Consider the following 17385-nt stretch of genomic DNA (forward strand, 5'->3'; position numbering starts at 1 on the left):
CAATAAAATTCCACATTTTTAGCTTCTCTTTGACAAAATGAGTTTGTAAAACATTATTCATTGGGGGAAACACAAATTGTTCCAGAGGCTTAGTGGATTCCAGGAGAGCTGCAACAAAAATGGGAACATTTTTTTCCCTCAACTGGGTAAGTTTTGAGCTCACATTTATTTTCACATAAACATTATATTCATCCGTTGTCCAAGGAAGGCCCGCCAGCGAGCTCGTGTTCATCCCCCAAGTCGCGCCGCCAACCAAATGCCACACCCGCGCTTACGGGCGATGATCATTCCGGCCCGTAGGGGGCGATCTTGCTCACAACATTATACATTCACTTTTCTCAAAAGGGCAGCCAGACGTGGCACGGAAGAAAATTAACGAGTAAAAAGGTTTCTATGCTGAGGATTCTTTGGCAGCGAAGCTGCTATTTGCAAGCATCAAGAGAAAAGTGCTCAAAAGCAAACCGGGAAACCTGGTGTCTAATCGCTGGTCTTAGAAGGAACTGCTTTAAAAAGAAAAATAAAAGGGAGGGAGGGAGGAAGGAAGGAAGGAAGGAAGGAAGGAAGCTAGCTGCCTACTTTTGTCAACTTATTGAAAGTGTTAAAACTGTAATTAAATTTTGTTGTTTTCTTTTTCTTCATTGGTGTCAGGTGGCTTTTTCATTTGCCTCATTTTCCAAGGCTGCTTAGCACCTGGACTTTGTTTTAAACGAACTCAAAGCAGAGGCTGACCAGGCTGACTGGCGCTGCAGGAGAGTGTCTGCAGCCCTGGGTAGCAGCGGTTAGAGTGCTATTTCTGCAGCAAAAGAAACTTAGGGGGCTTCCCTGCTGGCGCAGTGGTTAAGAATCCGCCTGCTAATGGAGGAGACAGAGGTTCGAGCCCTGGTCTGGGAAGATCCCACATGCGGCAGAACAGCTAAGTCCGTGTGCCACAGCTACTGGGCCTGCACTCTAGAGCTCACGAACCATAGCTACTGAGCCCGTGTGCCACAACTACTGAAGCCTGCGTGCCTAGAGCCCGTGCTCCACAACAAGAGAAGCCACTGCAATGAGAAGCCTGCACACCACAACGAAGAGTAGCTCCCGCTCGCCGCAACCAGAGAAAAGCCCGCGTGCAGCAACAAAGACCCAATGCAGCCAAAAATAAATTAAATAAATTAAAAAAAAAGAAACTTGGGGTTCCAGTTGATCCTCAGTTTCCCTTGCAGCATCTTAGGGACATGCCATGAACCAGGAAGCTGAGAAGGGAGCTCTTCATGGGAGCGCCTGTTTTTGAGTTGGAGATAAAAGGTAAGACTCCATTTGATGAAATTCCCTGTTGCTGTCAAAACAAACCAACCAACAAAACACCCTCAAAACCCACCATTTCCCAAAGGCCCAGGGGTGTCAAGTGGCATGGGGAGACAGCTGGGGATTACATTCTGACTTTCTTGACTCAATAAATAAATGAGGTTGGCAAAGACAAAACCCCCTACAGAAATGATGTTTAAACTGTGTTATGGTCAGTTTGAACAGATCTCAAAAATCAGTGTTTATATGCTTGAATTGTAAATGAAAGTTCAAGAAACTCAAGCTTCAGAAAGCTATAATCAAAATTATTTTTTAAAAGATGACTAATACCTAATCCCTTTGGATTTGCACAAGTTAGAAGTATTCTAGGGCCTCCCTGGTGGCGCAGTGGTTGAGAGTCCGCCTGCCGATGCAGGGGATACGGGTTCGTGCCCCGGTCTGGGAGGATCCCATGTGCCGCAGAGCGGCTGGGCCCGTGAGCCGTGGCCACTGGGCCTGCGCATCCGGAGCCTGTGCTCCGCAACGGGAGAGGCCGCAACAGTGAGAGGCCCGCATACCGCAAAAAGAAAAAAAAAAAAAAAGAAGTATTCTAAACTCTTTTGTTTGGGAAGATGGAAATGGGCATCCCTGCATAGAGCACAGAGATTTTCCAGGAGCACACCTGAAAATGGGATTGTATAACATCCATGAGGTTAGGGACAAGAGGAAACTCGTGGATGGAGCTTGTCTCATTCAGACCTCTCTCCTGAGAGAGAGTCTGTTCTCACCTGGCTGGCAGGGTGGGGCAACTCCCCACTGCTGGGGGCCTCCTCCTCTCCTGGCCTGTCTTCCTAGTCATTGATTGAGCTCCATGTTGTTGCCTCAAGGAAATCCACAGTCAAACTCTTCGTTCTATCCCTGATGACAAATGGTAAAGGACCATGATGGGTAATGCTGGAGCTGGAAAGGACAGAACTCAGATTGCCAGCTCCCTCAATTTACAGAAGCGGGAGTTAGCGACTTGCCTGGGTCACCTTGGGTAGCACAGCTGGCCTAGAGGCAGCAGATCTGATGTTCGGTTAGGAGTTTTTTCCATTGCATCCCAAATGACTCAGACCAACTCCGTGGGACTGTGCACATCGGAAATTGCCTTGGAATGTCTCATGACCAAGTCCCTAGAGAGTTCTCTTTTGGCCACTGATAGAACTTAGTTCCTATGATGTGAAAACCAAAGGAATGGTGAGTTTTCAGAAGATTCTGGTTTGTTTGTTTGTTTTATTAAAAGAGCTTTTAAAAAAATAAATTCTGTACTTCCCTGGTGGCACAGTGGTTAACAATCTGCCTGCCAATGCAGGGGACACGGGTTCGATCCCTGGTCTGGAAAGATCCCACATGCCACGGAGCAACTAAGCCTGTGTGCCACAGCTACTGAGCCCACATGCCGCAACTACTGAAGCCCACGCACCTAGAGCCCGTACTCCACAAGGAAAAGTAGCCCCCGCTCACCGCAACTATAGAAAGCCCACACGCAGCAACGAAAACCCAATACAGCCATAAATAAATAAATGAAGATAAAAATAAATTCTGCAATCCCCTCTTTTACTCAAAGTTGGTGTTTAATAAGTATTTTTTGCTTGATTGAATAGAAATGGTTCCAAAGTGAAGATGTCAATTCATAAATTCACAGCAATGTCAAGATTTTCAAACTTCTCATTTTTAGGCCTTTTTTCCCCCTTAGACCAGGCCTCCTGAAATATTTTTTTTCTCTCTTAAATTTAATTTTATAAGCAATTGCCAAATATCTTTTAAAATTACCATTTTACATTCCTACCAGCAATCCAGCTTCTTTGCATTTTCTCCAGCATCGGGTGTTGTCATTATTTTTTTTTCTGCAAATAGAAAGAATTTTATTCCTTCCTTTCCATGCTGTATGTCTTGTATTTCCTTTTATTTATTTATTTATTTGCCTATTGCAGTGGGTTTTTTTTTTCCACTTAAGAATGTAACTGGACTTCCCTGGTGGCGCAGTGGTTGGGAGTCTGCCTGCCGATGCGGGGGACACGGGTTCGTGCCCCAGTCTGGGAGGATCCCGCATGCCATGGAATGGCTGGGCCCGTGAGCCATGGCTGCTGAGCCTGCGCCTCCAGAGCCTGTGCTCCACAGCAGGAGAGGCCACAACAGTGAGAGGCCTGCGTACTGCAAAAAAAAAAAAAAAAAAAAAAAAAGAATGTAACTTTCTGAATTTGTATGGAAACACAAAAGACCTCGAATAGCCAAAGCAATACTGAGAAAGAAAAACGGAGCTGGAGGAATCAGGCTCCCTGACTTCAGACTATATTACCAAGCTACAGTAATGAAGACAGTATGGTACTGGCACAAAAACAGAAATATAAATCAATGGAACAGGATAGAAAGCCCAGAGATAAACCCTTATCTTATCTTTGATAAAGGAGGCAAGAATATACAATGGAGAAAAGACAGCCTCTTCAATAAGTAGTGCTGGGAAAACTGGACAGCTACATGTAAAAGAATGAAATTAGAACACTTCCTAACACCATACACAAAAATAAACTCAAAATGGATTAAAGACCTAAATGTAAGCCCAGACACTATAAAACCCTTAGAGGAAAACATAGGCAAAACACTCTATGACATAAATCACAGCAAGATCTTTTTTGACCCACCTCCTAGAGAAATGGAAATAAAAACAAAAATAAACAAATGGGACCTAATGAAATTTAAAAGCTTTCGCACAGCAAAGGAAACCATAAACAAGACGAAAAGACAACCCTCAGAATGGGAGAAAATATTTGCAAATGAAGCAACTGACAAAGGATTAATCTCCAAAATATACAAGCAGCTCATGCAGCTCAATATCAAAAAATCAAACAACCGAATCCAAAAATGGCCAGAAAACCTAAACAGACATTTCTCCAAAGAAGGTATACAGATTGCCAACAAACCCATGAAAGGATGCTTAACATCACTAATCATTAGAGAAACGCAAATCAAAACTACAGTGAGGTATCACCTCACACCAGTCAGAATGGCCATCATCAAAAAATCTACAAACAATAAGTGCTGGAGAGGGTGTGGAGAAAAGGGAACACTCTTGCACTCCTGGTGGGAATGTAAATTGATACAACCACTATGGAAAACAGTATGGAGGTTCCTTAAAAGGCTAAAAGTAGAACTACCATATGACACAGCAATCCCACTACTGGGCATATACCCTGAGAAAACCATAATTCAAAAAGAGTCATGTACCACAATGTTCATTGCACCTCTATTTACAATAGCCAGGACATGGAAGCAACCTAAGTGTCCATTGACAGATGAATGGATAAAGAAGATGTGGCACATATATGCAATGGAATATTACTCAGCCATAAAAAGAAACAAAATTGAGTTATTTGTAGTGAGGTGGATGGACCTAGAGTCTGTCATACAGAGTGAAGTAAGTCAGAAAGAGAAAAACAACTACTGTATGCTAACACATATATATGGAATCTAAAAAAAAAAAAAAAAAAACGTAGAGGCAGGACAGGAATAAAGATGCAGACGTGGAGAGTGGACTTGAGGACACAGGGAGGGGGAGGAGTGGGCTGGGATGAGGTGAGAGAATGGCATTGACATATGTACACTACCAAATATAGAATGGATGGGAAGCAGCCACATAGCACAGGGAGATCAGCTTGGTGCTTTGTGACCGCCTAGAGGGGTGGGATGGGGAGGGTAGGAGGGAGACACAAGAGGGAGGGGATATGGGGATATATGTATACGTATAGCTGATTCACTTTGTTATACAGCAGAAGCTAACACACCATTGTAGAGCAATTTTACTCCAATAAAGATGTTAAAAAAAAGATGTTAAAAAAAAGAATGTAAGTTTCTGATCATAAGATTTTCAAATGAAGATCTTTTCCCCTTTTTCATGTTTCTTTTTAAGGGTGAAAAAATTGGTGTCAAAATCACAGGATTCTGCAATTTGTTTAGCATCAGTGACAGATGTTTGATAAACATAATCGCTGGTTTTCCTCAAACAATTTAGTTCCTTTGATGCTGTCAAGAGCATCATGCACATTGAATTTGATGCAGGCATCATTTGGCTTGTATCATTAATTTTACTTAATCTATCACCTAAAATTGATACTGAGTAAATCAGATTTAAAGTTGATATTTTCAGATGTGTACCTTTGACTTGCATTCTTTATCAATTATCTTTATCAATAAAATCAACAGTTTTTTAAAAAAAAGAATATAACTTGGATATCAGATCAGTAATATGAATCAGCCTCTTTTCTTTTCTTAAAAAATATATTTATCTATTTATTTTTGGCTGTATTGGGTCTCTGTTGCTGCGCGCAGGCTTTCTCTAGTTGCAGCAAGTGGGGGCTACTCTTCATTGCTGTGTGTGGGCTTCTCACTGTGGTGGCTTCTCTTGTTGCAGAGCATGGGCTCTGCGTGCGCAGGCTTCAGTAGTTGCAGCATGCGGGCTCAGTAGTTGTGGCTCATGGGCTCTAGAGCACAGGCTCAGTAGTTGTGGTGCACTGGCTTAGTTGCTCTGCAGCATGTGGGATCTTCCCGGACTAGGGCTGGAACCTGTGTCCCCTGCATTGGCAGGCAGATTCTCAACCACTGCACCCCCAGGGAAGTCCAGCCTCCTTCTTTTTAATGGGTTTGTAGTGTTCCATAGTAAAATGGCCTTGTTTTACCAGCATCCTATTGATAGGCCTTTAGTTGATCTAATCTTTAGCTATGAGGAACAATGCTTCAGTGAATGTCCTTGTATGTATCTTTTCACACATGTGTAGGATATTATAGAAAAATTCTAGAAATAAAATTACTACATAAAAAATATGTTCACTTTATATTTTGATAGTAGCTGAATTGCCCTCCAAAGAGGGCAAACCAATATATAGTCCTGTCTAACACAGTGTCTTCTCAATTTTTAAAAATCTTTGCCAATCTGATAGGTGAAAAAAAGGGTATCTTTTTGTTACAGTTGCTGAATTTTAAGATGAGGAGTTTCAACTTTGCTTAAAATGAAATCAAATTTATAAAACTAAAAAGTGACTCTCTAAAAATTAGAAAAGTGTTACATTTTCTTTTCATATATCAAAGTTAGATAATATCACTATTTTTTATTCAATCTGGGTCTCCAGGCTGTATTTTGAAAACAATACAGGGGGACTTCCCTGGTGGCGCAGTGGTTAAGAATCCGCCTGCCAGTGCAGGGGACATGGGTTCAAGCCCGGATCCAGGAAGATCTCACATGCCACGGAGCAACTAAGCCCTTGCGCCACAACTACTGAGCCTGCACTCCAGAGCCTGTGAGCCACAACTACGGAGCCCACATGCCACAACTACTGAAGCCCGTGCACCTAGAGCCTGTGCTCCGCAACAAGAGAAGCCACCACAGTGACAAACCCACGCACCGCAACGAAGACTAGCCCCTGCTCGCAGGAACTAGAGAAAGCCCGCGTGCGGCGACGAAGACCCAACGCAGCCAATAAATAAATAAATAAATAAATTTATTATAAATAAATAAGTAAGAACAATATAGGGCTCATGACACATTTCATTCACGTATATTGAGGGAGATTTAGTTGAGGCACTTCAGCAAACAGTCACCAAATACTGGTTTATGTCAGTGAATAAAACTACTGCCTTCAAAGAGCTTGTGGTCTAGCAGAGGAGTCCAAAGAATTTCACTGTAATACGATATTAGTATAACTGTCTAGAGTGGATGCTACTGTATAGGACAGATGGAAGAAAGGAATTTAGCTGAATCTGGAGGTTAGAGAAGGCTTTGTGGAGGAGAGAACTTCTGAGCTGAGAAGTAAAGGAGGAGTAGAGACTAGCCAGGTGAAGACAGGTGGAAAAGGCAGTGCCAGCAGAGGGAACAGCATGGCAAAGACATTGAGGCATGAGTGAACTTGAAGAGTGAGGAGCATACCAGAAACCCAGCATTTCTAGAGAGACAGGCAGAGGACACAGGAAATTGCTCAAAGTTAGCACACCCTTGTAATCAGCACCCAGATCAAGAAAGAGAATGTTACCAACATCCTGGACCCTTGTGTCCCATTCCAGTCATTACATCTCCAAGGGTAACTATCCTGGCTTCTGTTGCTGTAGATTTGTGTTATCTTTACTAAAATGTTAGAATCAATCTTTATGAAAGCAATGGAATCATATAGTGTGTACTCTTTCGTGTCTGTCTTCTTTTACTTGGCACGTTTGTATGATTTGTCCACAGTATCATGTGTGGTTGTGGTTTCTTCATTCTTGTGGGTGTATAGCATTCCAGTTTATGAATGTATATTTATCTACACATTCTCCTGTTGAAGTATATTTGGGTAGTTTTCAGATTGAGACCTCTATCAATAGTGTTTGTACATATCTTTTGATGAACATGAATATGGATTTCTTTTGGGAGAGGCGTTGCTGAATCATAGGGTAGATATACGTGGGCTTTAGTAGATACTGCCAACAGTGTTCCAAAATGGTTGTACCATTTATGCATCCACCAGTGGTCTATGAAGGAATTCCACTTGCTTCACAGTCTTGCCAATACTTTCTGTCCTTTTCATTTTAGCCATTCTGGTGGGTGGTATTGCATTTTGGTTTTAATGTGCATTTCCTTGATGACTAATGAAGTTGGGAACGTTTTCATAATTTTCCCTGATCTTTTTTTCCCCTCAACTCTTTATTACAAAAATTTTCACATTCAGAACAGTTAAAAGAATTGTATAATGGACACTCATATACCTAGTACCTAGATTCAAACAATTGTAACCTTTTGCTATATTTACTTTGTGTGCGCATGTGTGTGTGAGATCATTTTGCTGATCCATTGTAAAGTAAGTTGTGATCACGATGACACTTGCTCTATAATTACTTCAGGAAGTATCTCCTAGCAATAGACGTTTTTCTGTATAACCATAATACTATGTTCATATCTAACAAAATTTACAATTTCCTGAAAAATATTATCTACCAGTCTGTGTTCAAGTCTCTCTACTTGTCCCCAAAGTATTTGTCTTCTAGTTTTTTGAACCAGGAACCAATCAAGGCTGACTTACTGTGTTTGGTTGCCAAAGCCCTTTAAACTGGCACACCATCTTCCCCCACCCCCATGACACTGACTTTTTGAAGAGCCAAATTATACCCTGGTTGTCTATATAAAGAACATTTTAACTTTGGTGGCTTAAAACAACTATCTTATATCTCACAATTTTGTGGACCACAAATTCAAGTGATTCTTTGTTTCACGTGACATTGAAAAAAGTCAGTGATGATATTCAGTTGGTATATGGACTGGCTGAGGCATCCAAGATGCCTTTGCTCTCATGTCTGACACCCTGGTTGTGATGGCTGAAAGGCTGGCTCAGCTAGGAATGCCCACCAGAGCATATCCATGTAGCTTCTCTAGCATGGTGGCCTCAGCGTAGTCAGTTTTCTTATATAATGGCTTATGGCTCTGAGAATGAATGTTTTGGTGTATAGGACTTGCATTCCTTTTATGACCTAGCCTCAGAAGTCACACTGCATCCCTTCCATCATACCCTATTGTTTGAAGTAGTCACAAAGCCCACACAGTTTCAGAGAATTTGAAGCTATGTTTTAAAAAACTGCCATGGTCTGCCTTCTGGCCACAAATTACAGATCTTCCTCAATTGATGATGAGGGTACATCCTGATAAACCATCATAAAGTGAAAATATCACAAGTTTAAAATGCATTAAATACACCTAATCTACCCAACATCATAGCTTACCCTTGCCTGCCTTAAACATGCTCAGGACACTTACATTAGCCTACAGTTGGACAAAATGATCTAACACAAAGCCTATTTTATAACAAAGTGTTGAATGTCTCATGTAATTTACTGAATACTGTACTGAAAGTGAGAAACAGAGTGGTTGTCTGGGTACAGGGTGTTTGTAAGTGTATTGATTGTTTACCCTCATGATCACCCAGCTGACCAAGAGCTGCGGGCTTGCTGCCACTGGCCAGCATCACGAGAGAGTATTGTACCACATACCACCAGCCCAGGAGAAGGTCAAAATTCAAAATTTGAAGTGTGGTTTCTATTGAATGCTTATCACTTTTGCACAATTGTAAAGTTGAAAAGTTGTAAGTAGAACCATCACAAGCTGAAGACCGTCTGCATTCGCCTTTGTCTCACATGCAAAATACACACACCATTTCCAAGAGTCCTCCAAAGTCTCATCCCATTATGACATCAGGATCAGGCTGATGTCTTTTTTTCAATCTTGAGTTCCCTGTGAAGCTGCTATCAGACCACTCCCTTAGAAGTCTTAGAAGCATTACTGTCTAGCTGAGAGGAGCAATGAGGCAGGCCCTTGATTCTTCGAGAGATTTTTGTATACCTGAGAGGGTTAGGAAGCATCATCTTAAGCCATTCTGAGGTCAGAAACTTCTGTCTTACAATCAACACACCAGATTCCCTGAGACAGTATTTTACTAGGTGCCTTCTTACAAGGCTCCACGTTCTGATTTCTTCTACTTGTTTCTTCTTGGTGTCGTTTAACGTTTTCTTAAACACCCCTCACTCACTCCCACATTTCTTGTAGAGTTGAGTCAAGAGGCTTGATTGGAATCAGGTTAACTATTTTGGCAAGAATTCTTCATAGGTGATTCAGCATACATTATACTGCCTGACATCTATAGACACAAAATATCAAGTTTTCCCATCATTGGTATGTTAGGTTGGATCACTTCTTTTGGGTGGTGACCATCAGATCCTTGCACTGTAAAAGTACACTTTCTTCTTTGTGATTAGCATGTAATCTGTGGGGTGATACTATCAAAAATATGGAATGCTTCACAAATTCACATCATCCTTGAGCCAGGGGCCATGCTAATTTTTCTGACATTCTTCCAGTTGTACTCTGTGCTATGGAAGCAAGCCCTGACCTGGCTCTCATGTATACAGATATCCCGTCTCTTGCCCCAGCACCTCCTCCTGCTCTAGGTGTCTGTTGACTGAGCTTAGAATATCCCCGAACTGTTCTAGTTTCTTAGGTAGTAGTTTTTTGTTTTTTTTGTTTTTTTTTCTATCCATGTTTAAGCTGTGTTTTTCTTTGCTCCAGTTTTTCTGTCAATCTGATCCCATCTGCTTTCTATCTTACAGGAATTCATGAATAATCTGCTCTTCTGGTGGCACTCTTTATTGCTTTCCTGTGTTTTTATGGGTTTCATGTATAGACAAAAATACCTACAAAGAGACAGAAGGTGTTGTTTCAGGACATGTGAGGCAGGAAGTAGGAAGGGCGGTGTGTGTGGTTGTGTTCAATCAGACATATCTAGCTAATCTTTGCTCTTGGGAAACCGTATTGTTGGGTAACAATGAGTAATTATCAGAGGCTGAAGATAGAAACCAGATTATTACAGACTGGATTGTGCCCCTCCCCCTAATTCATATATTGAAACCCTGACCTCCAACATGACTATATTTGGAATTAACACCTTTAAAAAGGTAATTAAGGTAAAATGAGTTCATAAGGGTGAGACCCTACTCCAATATGACTGGTGTCCTTATAAGAAAGAAATACCAGAGATGTGCACGCACAGAGGAAAGGCCATGTGACAACACAGCAAGAAGACGCCATCTGCAACCAAGGAGAGAGGCCTCAGGAGAAACCAACCCTGCTGACACCTTGATCTTGGACTTTCAGCCTCCAGAACTGTGAGAACTTTTCTGTTGTTTAAGTCACCCAGTCTATGGTATTTCGTTATGGTGGCCTTAGCAAACGAATACACAGATCATGGAAGACATGTATGACTTACCGAGGAGTTTAGAAGTTATTCTGTAACCCATGGGGATCCATTTGGGTTGTAAGCAGGGTAGTAATAAGATCAGATCTTTGGGGCAGAAAGATCACTATGGGAATAGTGCAAGGAAACTTTGGAAGATGGAGAGAGCAGAGGCAGAGAAAAATCGGTCAGGAGGCATTTTGAGAGTACAGGTGAGAAGTGATGAGGGCTTGAACAAAGGCAATTTTATGGACAAAAGAATGGAAAAAAGGTAGAATTAGCAGAATCTATTGAAAGGTTGGATATGGGGAGGTGAGAGAGGAAGTAATATTGAATTCTTCGCAGGGTCCTGAATTGGATAGTGATTGCAGTAGACATTTATTTGTTTTCTACCCAGCTTCTGCTTTCCTAAAAGCACCTAGGTTGTCACGCAGGAATTGGCTTCCAGTCTCCCCTGTTGTGCAGCCCATGTGCTTTAGGCAAACTGACCCTATCCCAGCTTTCAAGGTGGGCCTTGAGTGACTTACACTAATTAGCTCATTCCGTTGCTCTGGCTCTAGCTTTGGGTTCAGGAGTGAGCATGTGAACTAAACCTGTCAGTGAGCATGAATGTCAGAACTCTCTATTGGGACCGGATGATCTCCTTGTTTGGACAAGAATAAAGATGCTTGTAGACCTGACTTAATTGGCAAACATCTTGTGACCCCCAGGGGAATGAGCCATAGCTGGACATGACTATGTGCAGAGCAAAGCAAAGATTAGATTCCTAGTGACAGCCTTGGGTGGCTGTTGCACTAACCAACCGTGAAATCTTGGACTCAAGTTTTGGAGTCTAGAATCCCTTGTCACTTAAGCTGGTTTGAGTTGGATTCTCCTGTTACTTACCATATGAAGATACAGGTAATCAGGCAGATGGTGAAGCCATTAACCAGCAGATGCAGGGCAAAAGGAGGGACTGGTGTGAAAGGCAAGGAGTTTGGTTCTGGACTTCCATGATCCCACATCTTTGCTTGAAGTTGATCCTTGGGTCTGGGATGACCCCTCCTCGCATTCGTGGGCCTGCTGGAAAAGTCCTACTCGCGAAGGCCCCATTCTGATGCCCCTTCCTCTGTAAAGACCTTGTAAACCCCTCTGCTGTCCAGGTCAGCATTCCCCGCTCTTTCTGAACTTCCACAACGTTTTGGACACGGCTCTGTCATAGCTTTTATCACCTCATGTTACTATTTCCTTCACTGGGCACCAATCTCCTCAACGGCCCAGAACACGTCACATTGTTCTACGCATTCACATCAGCAGCCCCAGGGTGTCTAATAGGTATCTGAACATCTTTTTTTTTTTTTTTTGGCCACACCATGTAGCATGTGGGATCTTAGTTCCCTGACCAGGGATCGAACCCATGTGGAAGCATGGAGTCTTAACCCCTGGACCGCCAGGGAAGTCTAAGGCATCTGAATAACTTGATAAATAAACGACAGCTTGTTCTTCCCCCATATTCTCCTCAAACTAAAGGATTTACTTGCCACTCCACTTCCTGTGGACTGAGAAAAACTCTGGCTCTCAGACCATGGATTCAATTATATAATAAATTACCAGAAAAAAGATAAAAATATAAGAATGGGAGGAAAGGGTATTTTTATGGAGCTGGGAACACAGAAAAAGAAAAGTTGGATTAAATGAGTTACCTCTGTTATACTGATGCGAAATCTGCTCCTTTGCCAAGATATGAGGGTGACACACAAAGTCTCTGAATATATAAGATGGATTTACAATTTCTGCTGAAGACTGTGGGAAGAATCTAAAATCGGCACTACCCACACATAAGGTTGCATTATGCCCATCAATTTATTTTGATCTCATTGAAGGCGTTTTGAAGCAGTGCTCAAGAAGTAGTTCAACCAAAAGAACATTTAAATTATGTAAAAATGAACTCCAGTGATTTAAATCCATTAACCTTACATAATGTTTCAAACATAGTACTGTAATTTCAAAATTAAAAAATTTTAAGAGTTTGAACTCATAAGAGATAAATTCTAACAAGGTTTGCAGGGAAAAGTTGAAGAATAATCACTTATCATCTTCGAGTACATTTAGAAACTTGAATGGGGGGGGCGGGCAAATGTAGCCAAGCCTTTATCAATGATGACAGTAATGAATGACGATAGTTATTTAACAAATGTTTATTGAGTGCTTGCTACGTGCCAAGTATCATTTGGAACGCTGAGGATACAGCAGTGAACAAATGCGTATGAATATTGATGATACTGAGGATGTTTACTGAGCCCTTACTATAGGCTAGGCCCTGAGCTAAGCGCTCCGCGTAGACTGGTTCATTCATTCCACTTTCACCAAAACTCTTGAGCTACTATCATATAATTCCCATTTTACAGATGCAGAAAATAAGCTTCCTGGGACTTCCCTGGTGGCACACTGGTTAAGAATCTACCTGCCAATGCAGGGGACACGGGTTCAAGCCCTGGTCTGGGAAGATCCCACATGCTGCGGAGCAACTAAGCCCGTGTGCCACAACTACTGAGCCTGTGTGCCACAACTACTGAAGCCTGTGTTCCTAGAGCCGGTGCTCTGCAATAAGAGAAGCCACCGCGATGAGAAGCCCACGCACTGCAACGAAGAGTAGACCCCACTCACTGCAACTAGAGAAAGCCCACACACAGCAGCAAAGACCCAATGTAGCCAAAAATAAATTTAAAAAAAGAAAAGAAGCTTCCAATCAATAACTCACCCGAGGTCTCAGAGCCACTTGAAGTGTTGGAAGTTGGACTCTACCCAGGCCTGTCAGATTGCAGAAGTAACACAGCAATTGGCTGCTGGAAATGTTTCATAGGTAGGAGACTAAGCCATTTTAAATCTTGTCGACTCTTAAGCATTCCATTTTCACAGTTGATATAAAAGTCAAATTCAATACTGTTGCACCAAACTTTAACAAATTTAACTGAGCAGGGTCCAGTCAATGAGCTTTCATCACGGCATTATTATTGACTGGAGCTTATGGATGTAGAAAGTTAGATGTGACTGAAACTGTACCTTGGCAAAGTATTTTTTTAATCACTTAAGTCCAGTGTTTTCAATGTTTCACTGCTACCCTTTGTTCCTGTTGTAATATTTGTACATCACTTGTACTATTATTTACTTAAAACTGATTCATTGTTTTTACTTCATGTTTTAAAGGAAAATAATATAATTACTATAAATAAAGAACCACAAATTCATTCAATAAATATTTACGAAGTGCCTACCATGCCCTAAGCAGTGGGGATACAGCAGTGAAAGATACACCAAAAAGAATCCCTGCCCTCACGGAGCTAATGTTCCAGTAGGGGTGACAATCAGCAAGATAAATAAGTAAAATACATAGGACATTAGAGAATGGTCAGGGCTGAGGGAAAAAGGGGAGGGCATACTTGGTGCCAGTGGGGGAGAGTTAAAACTGTAGATAGAGGGGTTAGGGAAGGTCTCATTGAGAAAGCTTCATTTACTCAAGGTGACTTTGGAGGAAACACTAAACAGGACCAGCCATGTAGAAATCCAAGAGAAAGGCAATCTAGGGAGCAGGGACAGACAGTGCCAAGCCCTGAGGAATGAGTGTGCCTGGGGTTTTCAAGGAACAATAAGGAGGTCATAGGCAGAAGCAAGACTAAATAGGAAGCTACTGAAAAATCCAGGCAAGGGATGATGGTGGCCTGGACCAGAGTGATGAGCAATGGTCAGATTCTGGAAATATTATGAAGGCAGAGCCAACATTTGCTGATGGACCAGTTAAGGGTGTAAGGGAAGAGGGATCAAGGAACATCCTAAAACTTCTGGCTAAGCAAGCAACTTGAAGGATGGTGTCCAATATATTTCTTTGTTTCTTTCCTTTCCCCGCCCCCCCATAGGTCTTCCCCGGCTCCCACCCCTGGGTTTGGATTTCTGTCACTTGCATCCCAGCCTCCCCACTCAATGGAAGAAATTTAGAAAGCACTGGTATTCAAAAAAACACAGATTTAATGCTGCTTGTAGTTTTGCTTTATCTAAAGTCTGTATATGCTACACAGTTCTACAATTCTGCAATCTTGAAATGATTACAGTGGGAAAATTATTCTATTTTTCAGGGATCCAGCAGATACCTTTCAGAAGACAGAAATTCCATATATTGTAAATATATTGAATATACTTTGAATATTATAAATACACTGAAATTCTGTTCAGTGTAATTCTGGTATGTAGATTGGTTGGCTGGGGACTAAGGGACACAAGCTTTCTTTAAAAAAAGAAGCATTGCTGGCTCTTTAGGCTATAAACAGATCTATACTTGATAAACTATGTGACCCTTTTGTCAATGAATTAATGTAATTGTTTAGCATCATAAATTCAAACTTTCACTCATTTCACTTTTTCTGGCGTATTCACTTATTAGTTCAAGGAGAAAACAGACTAAATAGAGAAAAAACATACAAGAAATGAATAATAGTTTCATGGATGAGCCAGGACGTTAAATAAGAAAACCAAGGTACTCTGATTTCATCTTAAACACTGGCCTGTTACCTTAGTATCAAGATAACTGTGGTATTTGAGTTTAGAGCCAATATTCTAGTCTTTGTACAAAAATAATGCCTTTCTTTGGCACTGATAGATCACTAAGCATCCATCTCAACAGTTTCAACATAAAAAATAGCTTACCCTCTGTCAGCAAATAACCTGCATTGCTTTCAATTAGACAAATTAACTTATATTTCTATCTCAAACTATATCCAGGACCCTACATCCATTCATCCTAGAAATCATAAGTTTTGGATATGAATTATGTTTATTTTTGTATTGGATTGTGTAGCAAACTGAACATTTAAAATATGATAAAGAAAAGGACTCCCATGTAACTACCACAAATAGATAACCCTGGCGGTCCAGTGCTTAGGACTCTGTGCTTTCACTACGAGGGTGAGGGTTCAATTCCTGGTCGGGGAACTAAGATCCCGCAAGTCAAGCATTGCAGGGAAAAAAAAAAAAAGATAAAGACTCTCATGTAACTACCACAAAATAGATAACTGAAAGTTCAAGGCTGGTTTCTCCACTGGGCTGCACACCTGCCTGTTCAGTGGCTCCTGGACTCCATGAGTGCCAAATCGAACATGTATTTTGCTTCAAACCGCCCATATTCCCATGCTCTGTACAGCAATTAGTGACACCTCCAACCACCTCGCCAAGCAAGTTAAAAACCTGAGTCATCTCTGACCCTCTCTGTCCTTTCCTTCCTATATCCGACTGCTTGCCAGGTACTGCCCACGGAACAGCTTCCAGACCGACTTCCCTGCAGCTAATCTCTCCCTTCCTCACCCCACTGCCAGAATTCTCTTAAAGCTCAGATATATGTTACTACTTGCTCAAGAACCTTACACTTTTTCTCCCATTTCCTATGGAATAGTCTAACTCTCTAGGATAGCACCCAAGGCTTTCCATAATGTGGCCCACTCCCCCACTGCTTCTGGTTTTGACGATGCCCAGGATTTAACTTATATTGGCCACTGAGTGATGACACAGAGTGGTCAGTGCCACTGAAAGAAGTTTTATTGCTCACAGTTCCCAAGGGAAGGGGGCATATCATGCCATGCAGGGCCACACAGGGAAGTACCAGGGTCAGTCAGGAGGCACAAGGAGCAAGGGGAGAATATGGCCCAGAACCTTTACTGTGGTTTCTGTGGGAAGAAATGGGCGAGGCAGAGTAGGCAAGTCTGAACAAACTTAGGATTGGAGAGTTTGAATAAGGTTGGTCTCTTAGTTGTCCAGTTCTTGGCCCTGGGGTGATTTAGGGCAGGGGAAATATTGGCTTGGTATGTGGGAGTTAGATAAAGGAAGTGGTTGGGATATGGGCTTTGGATCAGTTGCTTTGTACATGGCAGGCAGGTTCATAGGCAAGTTGTTTGTTACTCTAGGAATTAGCTCACCCTGGGAGGAACAGTTCCCTCGGAGCTGCGAGGCCCCAAGATGTCAAAGCATCATAAAATACACAACATAAAAAACATGATTAACACACATTCCTTTCCTAGGAACCCTCTGCTCACAGCTCTAGTCGCCCCAGAAAATGTCCTTATTTATTTATTTATTTATTTATTTATTTGCGGTACACGGGCCTCTCACTGCTGTGGCCTCTCCCGTTGCGGAGCACAGGCTCCGGACGCGCAGGCTCAGCGGCCATGGCTCACGGGCCCAGCCGCTCCGCGGCATGTGGGATCCTCCCAGACCGGGGCACGAACCTGTGTCCCCTTCATCGGCAGGCGGACTCCCAACCACTGCGCCACCAGGAAAGCCCAATGTCCTTCTTTATGAAATAAGTTCTGTAGTG

The 17385-nt window shown here is 42.1% G+C and overlaps 1 non-coding gene across 1 annotated transcript; it reads right to left on the reverse strand.

Annotated features, from left to right (window-relative positions):
* Positions 1–10100: 10100 nt before the first annotated feature.
* LOC132481055 (U6 spliceosomal RNA) lies at positions 10101–10202 on the reverse strand. The gene has a single exon (XR_009530760.1). It is a non-coding gene; the product is annotated as a U6 spliceosomal RNA (small nuclear RNA).
* Between the last annotated feature and the right edge of the window lie 7183 nt (positions 10203–17385).

The sequence above is a fragment of the Mesoplodon densirostris genome, chromosome 19 (assembly GCF_025265405.1).
Source record: "Mesoplodon densirostris isolate mMesDen1 chromosome 19, mMesDen1 primary haplotype, whole genome shotgun sequence".
NCBI lineage: Eukaryota > Metazoa > Chordata > Mammalia > Artiodactyla > Ziphiidae > Mesoplodon > Mesoplodon densirostris.